Source organism: Parasteatoda tepidariorum, chromosome 5 (genome assembly GCF_043381705.1).
Source record: "Parasteatoda tepidariorum isolate YZ-2023 chromosome 5, CAS_Ptep_4.0, whole genome shotgun sequence".
Taxonomy (NCBI): Eukaryota; Metazoa; Arthropoda; class Arachnida; order Araneae; family Theridiidae; genus Parasteatoda; species Parasteatoda tepidariorum.
The window spans coordinates 31,240,595-31,253,939 of record NC_092208.1 but is presented as its reverse complement, the minus strand read 5'-3'; positions in this window follow the sequence as shown (position 1 = coordinate 31,253,939).

The following is a 13,345-nucleotide window of genomic DNA, read 5'->3' as shown; positions in this document are numbered from 1 at the left end:
GATAAGCTATTTGCTTACTTATTTATTTTCACTTATTTCTGAACGAATCAATCTACAGAAGCATTTGAATGCAATCAAAATACAAAGTGAATTTGTAATTTTATAAGAAGTATTTTATATTAAGTTTATAAGAAGAGATCAACCAAATAAGTTTACATTGAAAAACAACTATTGCTATTAATTATTGTTACTTAAATTAAATTACTTTCGTTAAATGTTTAATATAAATATATATTAATACTACAATATATTAATATACACTAATAATGATAAAAAGTATGACATTTGTTGTTATTAAATGATGGAATTTACTAAAAGTATATAAATATGTAATAAAGAAAATAATTTTGTGATAAAAATGATAAATGAGGTTTATCTATTGTCAATACATTGGTCATTCTCATTTACACATGAAAAAATAGCAAAAAAGCACAATTTTTGAAACTGGGTGGGGCTACCCGACACATTTTGAAAAGAGCTGAAAAACATGTTTTTTTAAATTTCTATTTTTTTAAGTTTAACTATTCTTTTTTTGGTTTATTCTTTTTGCATTATTTAATTGGATGATAAAACAATAGAAACATACAAAAATGTTGATTATTACTCAGTATTATACAGAAATATAAGCAATACTCTTTAAGTGAGCGGGGCTACCCGACTCTTCCCTATGTAAGATAAATGTATATAAATACATATTTGTGCTATATGTATGGGAAGTTGGGGTATTACGGCGTTGATAAGATTCGAGGGTCTGTTGGAACTTAACTGTTTGACCTAGAAATCGTTTGATTTAACTAAGTTGTATTTTATTTATAAACAATATATCATTCTCGAAAGGACATAGACGTATTCCTTTTTCTTATAAAGAATTTTTGTCTCTATGAAAAGGCAAACCTTCCCTACTGGTGGGGTAAAACCGGGTACACATATTAACTCTGTGGGAAAATAGAAATACTAGAATTTCAGTAAAAAAGCAGCTGACATCTTTATTTTATACGGCAACTTAATAAAATTATGCATGTAATTTACATGAGATGCAGTCAAGGCCGTATTCGAGGGGGGCGAGGCTTGGGACAGTTGAAGGCCCGACAAAAACGAAACGAATTGTCGAAACGAAACATAACTATCGGGCTAAATCGTTATTGTTTCTTAGTGCAAGAATCTTTAATCCGTATAATAAATTGGGCTAAAATAATTTTTATTACTGTCGGGCTTGATTTTTATTGCTTTTTGGTATATGAATCATTAATAACCGTATAAAAAGCTGGATTAAAAATAATATTTAAAACTGTCTGGCTTAATCTTCATTGATTGTTAGTGTATGAATATTTAATAAACATATAGTAAGGTGGACAAAAAATAATCTTTATAACTTTAATTACCAATAAACAAGGATAGCTTGAAAACAAGAGAGCATTTGAGAGTTGACAAAGTAAAATAAACGCATCTACATAGATGCCTTGAACTAATAATACGACAATACGGTACGTCCTTCTCCTTGACTCGATAAAGTGTAATTCTGAGTTTATCCGTCAGAATAAGACAGAACTAATTTCGTTAAAATACCCGGTTTTACTCCTCTTTCCTCTATTTAATGCTTGAGAAATGAAAAGAAAATCAAAGTCAAAACCTATTTTATATGTCCTAAAAATAGGGGGGAAAATAATACTGAAACTGAAAAAATAAAAATAAAAAAAGCTGCAAAGGAGAAAAAAACAAAATAGATTATACAATATTTTTTTTTACAATTCTACAACAGGTTAATGTAAGAAGTGAATCTTGATAAAAATGGAAACTTTCTTACAAGGTTTATATTCCCAAATATTTGAGCAATACCTGACGTAATAATGCATTCAGTGATTATTTAAGGATTGTCAATCTAAATTTCTAAACTATTTGCAGTATTAAAAGACATGTCAATAATATGACGGAGCAACTATTTTGAAGTGTGAAGCTTTTCTAGTACGCATTTTAAGAAAAGTTTACTGAAATAGATTTGAAACTTAACCCTTACATGAAATATTGTATTTAGTAAAATGGAAAAATACATCTAGTGCTTTTTACCAAACTTTTACACTTCGAGTATTTTAAAACGATATTCAAACTAATGTGAGCAACAAATGCACAATACAACTGTACGTAAACTGAAAATGCAGCATATACATAATTTTAAAATAATAAGTCATGAAATAATATGGTTATTAAATTTTAAGACCAAGTCTTACATTTCAGTATAATGTCCCATAATGTCACGTTGAAGTGCACAGGGTTGGGATATTTATCTTATTAATGGATATATGATGCTATTTAAAAAAATTAAGTAAGGATTAAATTTTTTTGTGTGCATAATATAGAAATTAAATTAAAAATTTTTGAGAAATGAATATGCATTTATTTTTAAAAGTCATTATTTAAAAGATATTTCTACTTGCTCATTTACACCAAAAACATTTCTAAACAAACTAAGATGAAATAAGTTTTTCTTTTAAGTCCTTACAAATTTTCTATACGTTAATTAAAAATCTTGAAAATTGTATTGATTGTTTTTTTTTTTTTGATTTTTAACTTTTTTAAAAATCTTTTGAAATCGAGTTTATTTTAGTTGTAAAGGTATTATATAAAGTCACTGACGTATCCAACTTCTCGGAAAGTGACAAACATTTAATAGTTGTCGAAAGTTTGTAAATGTAAATCACAACAAACATAATGACTTAACAAATTCAAAATAACTAACATTTTTCTGTTTATACAAAAATTTACATACATAGAAAAACTGTTAATATTTTCTAAACCATCAAACGAAATTAAAAGCATTGAATAATTTGATGTTTATTATAAGTTGTAAAACTTTATCAACTTCAATTTGTTAATATTTAATAAACGAAAGTATGTTAGAGAACTTTTTGTTGAAAAAGTATTTATGTTTATAAAAGAATACTCGATCAAAAATTTAAAATTTTTTAGAAATCAGTCACCAAACATCTATTTTTTATAACCTACAAACACATTATAAGTTATATTTATGCAAAGAAAAAATTCAAGTAACATTTTACAAATTGCACCAAAGAATATCAAAGTTTGTAGTACTTAAAATTAATTATTGCTTTTACAAATTTGTCTGAGCTTTTCAGCTGTAACGAGCTCGTTAAACATTATTTATAGGTAATATATTTAAAATTTGACCAATCATTACAATAGTTTGCTTAAAGCTAACAACAAATAAACAAAACAAAAACAAATAACATGACGAATGCTTTACAGTTCATGATTGCTTGTAGTGCCTATGTGATGCAGGCTTCAACAACATTAAGCAATTTTTATTTGTAATATGAGCAGATTATATGTAAAAATGACACCGGTTGCTGTAAAAAGCAAGGTTTTCGTAAAGGTAAAAGTGTCTCCTGCAGTTAAAGAAATATTTCGCTTTGAACTTAAAAATTGTGATAGTAAATAACCATGATGAAATGTCTCTGGTGACGAGAGTAAGTAAAACGATAGATCAGTCGCTTTCTGCCTTACTAAGCGATCTTGCTTTTCTACTGTTGCTGCATAGTAAATTATAACAAAACATAAAAGTCCTTGAAACAGTACTATTGTATTATTTTCAATCTTGTGAGCTCCATTTACGCTCAAATTAAAACCAATAAATTGAGCAAAAAACAGAAAGAAAACCAAAAAATTTGTTCCAATCAGCCAAAACACATGCCAAGAGAAAGCACACTCTGTTTCCGATACCAAACTATGAGCGAAAGAGTACTTCTCAATAAATATCGCATAGTTTGAAAATTTGTTTATTTTTGAGTATGAAATAACATTGCCGCATTTTTTCACAATCTTCTTTAGGATAAAGCACCACGTGATGTAGATGATGCTCAACAGTGAAGGAATCAACGTATTGATCAATCTAGACATCGTATAATAAAGAGCTGTCACAGCCGCTTTTGTAAAATCATCAGTGGGTACATCAATGAAAAACGTTATATGCGAGAAAAAGGCTTTGCTATCTCTGTTATTTGCAAGGAAATGCCTAATTACTAATGCAAATACGATTACGCTTGCGAGCATAATTGTTATAGTTGAACAGTTTACTATGAAATTATATTTTCTTACGACTGTGCTACGTAGATGCCCAGAAGTCATAAATCTGAGCAACAAGCTATCGATTTCTTTTCGCTTGATTTTCAAAGTTATCAAATCGGCAAAAACAAAAGTTCTAATTAACAATGTGCATATGCTTCTTTTTTTGCATTGTATATCCTTACAATGAGATGCCGTATCGTAGATCAGAGCCAAAATCGAAGCTATTTGCGATAGAGGTATTACAATAAGTGATATCAGGTGGAGAAGTACTTGCCATTTTGCCTTCGGAACTAGTCTATTGCACTGAACTCCTATGACGTAAAGAAGAGTTGAGAGAAAGTCATACTTTTCAAGTGAGTGTTTTGCGATGTTCAGGAAACTCATATTCATCTATTTAGTCATGAAGAATAGATTATTCTAGGATAAAAATAAACATTTAACCATTTCACATTAGAAGAAAACAGACTAAATCCTTATGGTGATTTCCTGAATAACTTGCACATGGATATAAAGAAGTAGTATCTGCCATTTCACTCTTGGAGCCCTTCTCTTGATGTCATATGTAAAAAAAAAATCAAACTTTTTAAGAGATCATCTTTTTATTTTTAGTTTTATTTATTTATAATAAATTATATGAATTAGAAATAATATATTTCAATAAACGTCTTGCAAAACAGTTAAATAGCATAGCCGAGTTTGTAATGCTTTTGTGAATTGAAACTAATAAAGTGGAAATGCTGGAGTAGATATATTGTTGAAATTTGAGTCTCCTAAAATGAATAGATTATATGAATCAACAACAGAAGTTCAACTTGTTATTCTCATTTCTGATGGCAAATGAGAAGTTTGCGTTCTTAAATATGCCTAGAAATCCTTCTGCCATTAGTTTCGTACATGAATTGTAATTGATTTTATCGGGAAAGAAATCATTAATTTATACCTAATTAGCAAAAGCCTACTCAAAAATGATACAATATCTATCATTAATCTGTTTTGTAGATGGTAACTAAGCTTCTAGATATGTTGGTCTATTATCTTTGGAAAAGGAAGAATTGATTTAAGAATTATCTTCCATCAACTAATATCAATAAACCTAGTGATAACTGCCGTTTACATCAATTTTTTGACGCAATTTATAACGAAAATTATAGGTTTGTTTTAACGTTTATCTTAATGTAGAAAGTGAGTGCCGTATTTACAAAATCGTACAATGAACCTCTACTTACTCCAAAAATAGAGATCATAAAATTGACAAACATTTTTCAATTGATAATTATTAACAATTTTGCAATATAAGTTAACTTATAATTGTATTTGTTTTATTCTGCTGTATGATATAAAATTTGAATTAATCTAGTTATAAGCTCCAGCTTTTAGTTAAAATAAGTTTAAAACTTAGAACATTATAAATATAGTTTAATGAAATTATTATAAAATTAATTTTTTTAAAATTAGTTCAAACAGACTACACTTTTCTATTTAAAGTCATTTAGGCACTTAAAAATGAATAGTTCCTGATTTAATAAGTTTTTAAAAATTAAGTTTTTTAATGCCTTATACTTTCTTAAATATATTAAAATATTAATGTATTTATTAATATATTTATTTATTAATTTATATATTTCTTAAATATTTAAAAGCATTGACTTAATTGTTTTTTTTTTAAATAATGTTAGATCCAGTGTTCGAATTTTCACGTAAAGGAGCTGAAAGGATTAAATCACTAGCATGCTTATGGCTTAGTGCTATTTTTTAATTGGGGGATTTGGTGTCTTTTAAATTTTTCTGAAAGTTTTTTGCCATTTTTTTCATTATTACGTAAAATAATGAAAAGGATTAATTAATTGCAGAATTTACTATTATTTTTTGTATAAAATTACAATCTTTGAGTACATGTGTATGGCATGAAAAATTTTAAATTCACACATTTAGTTTCAGAGAAGATATAACAAAAGGGGAGAATGACTTTAACGATAATAAAGCACCTTTAAATGTATAGGTTTGTAGAAAAACAAATGTTGCAGCAAAATTTATTAACTTGCAGAAGATTGTTGGGACTGATATTTAAATATGAGAAACCTGCACATTTTTTAAAAAGAAAAACCTCACATTTCCTTGAATATTTCTTTATTCCTTTTTTTTGTTGAAGAAATTGATGTAGACAAAGCGATAGGCCAAACAATAGACCAAACTGTTTCGTCAAGGACCATCTAATGAGAGGAAGTTCAAGAGAGCTAAAAAAAACTGTTAGCCTGGTTAGAAACTAATTAAAGTTTAAAAATCGAAAAACTTTGGACTTGGTAGCCTATTGAAATATTGACGGCCTAAGTAACTTCTAGTTGTAAAATAAGAAGATTATAAGTGATAATGACACCAATTGCAGCAAAAAGTAAACTTTTGGTGAATGTAAATGTACCCCAGGCTGTTAGGGCAATATGTGGTTTTGACTTTAATAATTCTGTTAACAAATTGCCTTTCTGATAAGTCTCTTTTGAAGAGAATAAGAAAAACACTAAATTTTTTACTTTTTCTCTTACTAATAGGTCTTCTTCTCCAACTTTTGCAGCTCTGTAAATAATGACAAAAAAGAGGATTCCCTGAATGAACAATATTGTGAAGTTTTCAATTTTTTGAGGCAAATCGAACATTGAACTAAAGCCAACAAATTGAGTAAATGACAGAAAGACAATGAAGAAATTCGCTCCAATCAGACAAAAAACATGCAAAGCGAAAGTGTTTTCGAATTCTGTTATCAAGTTATGAGTGTAGGTGTACTCCTGTATAAATCGTAGATAATCTAAAGTTTTATTCGTGGTTGAAATGCAAATCATATCCTTACACCTTTTCAATGCTTTATGCAAGACATTACACCATGCAATATAGATTATGCTTAATAAAGAAGGAATCACAGTCCTGGTTAATCTAGTTACGAGAAAATACAAAGCTGAAACAACGGATATTGCAGTATCATCTAATGAAATTTCAGCGTTGAAAGTTGCAGTTGCGAAATAACGTTTGCTGTCTTCAATGTTAGTCAAAAAATGTTTAACTATGAAAATGTAGACCACAGTAGAAAGCAGCAGGATAATAATGGTTGCTGAATTTACGAATAAGTTATAGTTTCCACGTAATCCCTTTAACGTTTTGAAACGTAGTAATAGACTAGCTATTTCTTTTTCTCTGACTTTTAGAGTTATCCAATCAGCTACAACAAAGGTTCTGATTAACAATTGGCATAAACTTTTCTTAGTACATTTAATGTTCGAGCAGTAATATAGCATTGAGTAGCCCTTCAACAGAACTATCCAGGTTTGCGTTAAAGGTATCAATATAACTGGCACCGCGAGAAGTAATAATTTCCATTTAGCATTTACTTTTTTTCCATTACTTTGTACACCTATGATAAATAGCAATGTTGGAAAAAAATCACAGATCTTCAGAAATTCACGAAATAAAGTAAACATATTTAGGAAACTCATATTATCTTACAGTTGCGAAGACATATAATTGAGCTGTTTAGCAAATATTTTGTATAAGAACAGCGAGTATTATCTTAAATTATCTCACTGAAATGTCAAAAACCAGTCTAACTCCGTTCATTGTAAAACACACTCACTGAAGAATAATTAAATATTCTATGTTTTCACCAGACTATGAAAGTTTTCAGAACTTTAAGAATATAACAAACGGACCGATGATGCATAAATTTTCTTCTCAATTTTATCCTTTTAGATTACACTGAACATGTAATACAATGAATTGAATGGTAACATTGAAAAAATATTATAGTTTTAATACTTATATTAGCCTAAATTATCTTTTCACATCTAAACATCCACCCAGAAGTTTGAGCTTAAGGGATAGATGTTCTAGGAATGCAAAAGAGTATGAAACTTCCTCTAACTTCGAAAACTATCTTTCGCTTTTTACCTTTTTTAATTTTTATACATCTATAGTGAATATTTATGATATAAAAGTCACTTTTTTTTTTAAAAATTGTGACTTAAAACAGCTTAATATAAGCTTCAAAAAACAGCTTAGCTCTTTTTTTTCTCTGCCAACGATCTTCATAGATGAATGGGCGAAATAAAACACTTTGTGTTTGCAACAGGCCATGATATTTCCTAGAGTTTCGAAAATTCCATTTTTTTATTAATATAATAATGTAACATGCAAATAATTTAATTATGTATCCATGCAATTATTTCTGTATCGAAAATCAATATACAAATTGACTTTAACGACAGTTGAATGCAATTGAATCATTAAGTTCAAAAACAGGTCATCTTCATCGTATATCTTAGGTTGATGATCTATTTTCAAACTTATCGATTTAATTTATCATAATGCTATACAATTTTAATAAAGCAGTTAGTAATGATATTCTGAATGTTTACGTTGCATATTTTTCCTCTAGCGTGACAGAAACTTATGCAACCATCAAATATAGGAAAAAACGTTTATCTAATTATTCAAGATATTTAGTAATGGCAATATTGAATATCTATGCAATATAAATGCTCTTTAAGCGGTGAGTCATATATCGATTGAAAAAATTTTAATAGTTATAAGAATAATGATATGAGAAAGGTCCACGTGGATAAATCATTTTTTAGAAGTATCAGTTTCTGAAGGAAACTTTTTGTGGTTATTTTTTGCCAAAAGTGAACTTGATTATAAACGATTGTATACAGGCTTGCTCATAAAGAAAAAAAAGCTAATTGTTTGCGTGTGTTATTATTAAATTCGACATTACGAAGCATGATCCTGAATTGGTAATAAAATGCCTTGCAAACAATAGAATAAGCAAAATTACATTTAGGAATTGACAATAGATGTTTTGGATAATTGGCTATTGATACATAATCAAACTTTTAATGTTGTGAAGAGCGTTTTGGGGATACCCTTTTGTAAGGAAAAAGATCTATCAATTTGATACTGTCTGATAATGACGTCATCGTAGCTTAATCCTGGCATTTATTGATTCAGAAGCCAATCAGGTTTGGCACACACGTGACGTCACTTACAGGTATCCAATTAAATCTGATTTAAATCACGTGGTTAGGTGTAATCATTTCACTTCTTTTCAAGCTGCTAGTAACTAATTGTTTTGCACGTGCTACTATATTATGATAGGAAATAAATCGTCATTGGCGGCCTTGGAATGGAAAATTGGATTGTGGTGACCAATTTAATAAAGAGACAAATTAAATTAATGACAAAATAATGTATTTTTTCTAATCAAGAGTTACAGCGATTCTTTACAAAATTTAATTATTAAACGAAAAAAAACCATTAATTTCGAAAATGGGCCAGAGTGTGGCTACATGAGCTAAGCCCTTAAAGGAAACTTCCAAATATGACGAAATCAAGAATGCAAGTGATATGTAGATGTTCGAATAGTTTCTTTTCTAAGAAAAGTTAAAGATTCATATATGGGCCTTTAATCGTTTGAATTTATTGCAAAGGATCCTTTTCACATTTTGATGCCTTGAAATGTATACATTTGCTAATATATTGGAGGAAAAAAATGGTGATAAATAATAAAGAATTTTAATAAAATCGAAACATTTAGTCACCATGTAATGGTTTTCGAATTCTTTGCTGATATATTTGTCAGATGTAGAGGGAATTTTTTTTAAGAAAGATTTTATTCTGAACTCAAGTCAAGGTTGTTGAATTAAAGAATCGCGGATTATTTTTATGATTTTTATTTATTGAGAAAAGAATTAACTGAAATAATTAGTTCTAAATGTAAAGAAGCTATGCATATTTTTACTTAACAAGAATTGTGCCTTTGGAATTATTCAATGCAACACAATTATTAGACAATTCTCGCATATTTCCGTAAAATGTTAGTCCTATCGCTTCATAACTCGAATTTCCTAGAACTATCATTTTGTTGCCAAAATGGTCGCCAAATCACCAAAACTATCGAAGTTGTCAAATGGCACCAAACCGAATCGTCCATGAGAAATACAGGGCTGTCAACTTTATAAGCTTTCTGTAAAAAAATATTCTAGTGGTAGCTATGTTTAAGTTTTAATCTATTATTTTTATTCACTTAAATTTATTTTCCACACCTCTACATACAAAAAATAAAAAAGTTCATGAGCAACGCCACTTTGTTCTAGACCTTTCGTGGGGAAGCTTTCAAAATGTGGGCAAAATTACCAAAAACTTTGCGAGTTTCGTTTTTGCGAGAAAGGTTACCACTCTGTAAAATATTTTCCAAAAAGCGTAGTAGTTGGCAGACTTGGAAATGCATTAGATGTTATTTTCTTTATAACGTTTCATAATAACGAAAATGTCAAAACTGTTTTTTCTCTGAATATTGACATCACGCACTGAAATTCAAAGACTTATCCACACCTTATCAAACTTTTCGATTTGTTGTAAAGGTGGAAAGTTCCCTTTCCACCTACCCTGACTTTTATAATTAAAATATAGGACACTTTGTGTATGGAATTAACATTTCACCTGTACTTACTTTCACATTTAAACTTGTTTTCATATGTGGACTGGGTCAGCTCTCCATCTGTTAAAATTAACGACTTTGTGCACCGAGTTAACTTTTCATTTGTTCAAACATCTGCTTTTTACATTCATTGCATTTTTATATTTTTCGATACTTTGTTGATGGAGTCATCTTTTCATCTGTTTTGCTATCTATATTTTGAATTCAAGTCACCCTTTCTATTCCTCATTGTAAATACTAATCTTCCCTTTGTTTTCCAAACTGGGAATTGTTTTTGTATTTTTAGCTGATCAATAAAATTGCTCCCCGGATGCCCCCGACAGGGAGCGGGACGGGATTAAGCGTTGCTGATGTTATTTTCTCCCTAAATCGCACTAAAATTACTCTAATCTCTTGCAAATTTTTTACATGAACTGTTTATTTAGTGTCCGTCTGAGATATGTAGCCTCACTTTCAAATTCGCAACACTATATTTTTCTCCTAGATAGGAAAATTTTAAGTCACAGGCTGAATTAACGAACTACACTGGTTAATGAGAAAAATCTCTATCGTACTTGGTGCAATAACAAGGAAAATTCAAATTCACAAATTGTTGGTGAGATCAAAATGAAATTTAAAAATTTAATGTGTTTACGCAGTCTTTAAGCTTCACCATTTATCTACTTTAGTAGACATAGTTTAAATTCATGCCCGGTTCTCGCACTTCACGAAGAAGGAATATTGTTCACAGTCAAAAATGCAATAAATTGAAAAAATTGGATTGTACTTGTTGCACCAAGTGTTTTAATTGTTTAAATCTTAAATTATGGAAAACATTATAGCTTTTAATGGAGGATAGAAACTGCTTAAAATGGTGAATGATATTGTAAATTTTTTAATAAAGTGCTTATTTTATTAAACACACGGGTTGATTGTGCTTCCTACAGCTGTTTTGAAATTCACTTTCTTAATTAAAAACGTTAATGTTTCGAAATCGCATGATTTTGAGAAAAAGTGGCGAGTCAAAGTTGGCGAACCCCTGTTGTAAAATAAATAAAGCAGGGGAAGCAAATAAGTAAAGAAATAAAATTATATAATTACAATTAGTTAAAAAAAAGAGAAAAATTGTGATTGTACTATTGAGATTTCTGGCTCTTCATTGATCCATTTTTTTTCTGGGTAAACGCTACAGGATTTCTAGTCATGGGTTACAAAAACTGCATCAATTTATGTTTGTTCTATTTTTGTCGAATGTGTTTGATTGATTTTCAGCTAGAACCAATATACGCTTTTTAAGACGTCACAAAATTATTTTACCTTTTTCAGTATTCAAATTTGGATTAAAATTGTCGCCAAGACGGAACTTATGGATAAGTTAATCGTAAGAAAACATTTAAGAATATTTTCGATTAATATGTTGCTGTTTCTAATGCGACTGGCCAATATCCGCCAGCGTGCTTAGTGTAACCAAGCAAATTTAAAGCAGAGGGTGGGTTTCATGTACGACGACTCAGTATACGACTTCAGCCGCACACATTTCACAACTCGCTTTTAGGGTGGACCCATTCATACATCCATTTATTCATCTTAATTTTGACCCGAACCAGAGAAAAATCAATCACCAATTCAGTACCCTCAGAGGTATAATTTGTTTTGGAAACATGGAGGACTTTGTGATCCGACAGTTTTTGAGTGCACCAGTCACCATTTACTACACGAGAAGTTTTCGGCAGGCTAGGATCGAGCTCACGACCTCTTGGACATGGGCCCAACCAACACCTCCTAGAAGAAGGAAGGCTTCAGCACGGATCAATTCAGTAGTTCGATGTAACGAAATTAAACTGCGCAGTAGATGAAAAACACGAAAGATGTCATTACGTTCGGGGTACTAAGCTGCGCATTAATGAAAAATACGAAAAATGTCATTACGTTTGGACCACTAAAGGATCGACTGTCTTGTTTATGGTAACCCGTGCTTAGGCCTGCTCTTTCCTAGGAGGTGTAGGCTCAGCGCCCTAACAACCAGTCTATCCAGGACTTTAAACTAATATTATGTGAAAATATTAAAAATGCACGCTGGTGATAAGGAAAAGGAAAAAACAGTTAATTTCAAAAGTTCTAGTTATAGTTCATTTATGTCGCACTACCGTCGTCTATTGGCGACGGTCTGGGAAACATCCCTGAGGATGATCTGAAGACATGCCATCACAATTCTGATCCTCTGCAGAGGGGATGGCAACTCTGCTTCCATAGCCCAACGACCTGCACGCGAATCCAAAAGCTCTATAATTATCGTCTCATTTTTTCTTTCTTTGATTTCGTTGCACGGCATTTTTATTAATGTTTCTGTTAGCTTGGTTTTTTATGACTCTAACAACTATTTGTTTGTGATTATTGTGCTGAAATTGATCTAGTCTATGAAGTTGATCTGGTCGAAACAAACCTATTACCTAGAAGAACACCTATTTTCCGTCTGGGGAAAATAAACAAGATTATATTTTAACATTTTATTACCAAACAAAATTGTTCTTGTATATTTATAAGGGGTAAACAATATCTTATCTCTTAGTTAAAAAATCGAATTAAAAAAGCGTAAATTGAAATGCTTTCAAATGCGAAATCATAACCTCTTCACAAAACAAAAACTTTTAATGTTCTTATTACAAGTAGTATCTCGATGTTGCAAAGTCCAAGTAAAGGGTAGCAAAATATTTTAACTCAATAAAGAAGTACACATGTGAGAATTCAGTATGATCAGCTTTTCACATTTTTTTAAAATTCACATTGTAATTATTTTCATAAAGATAT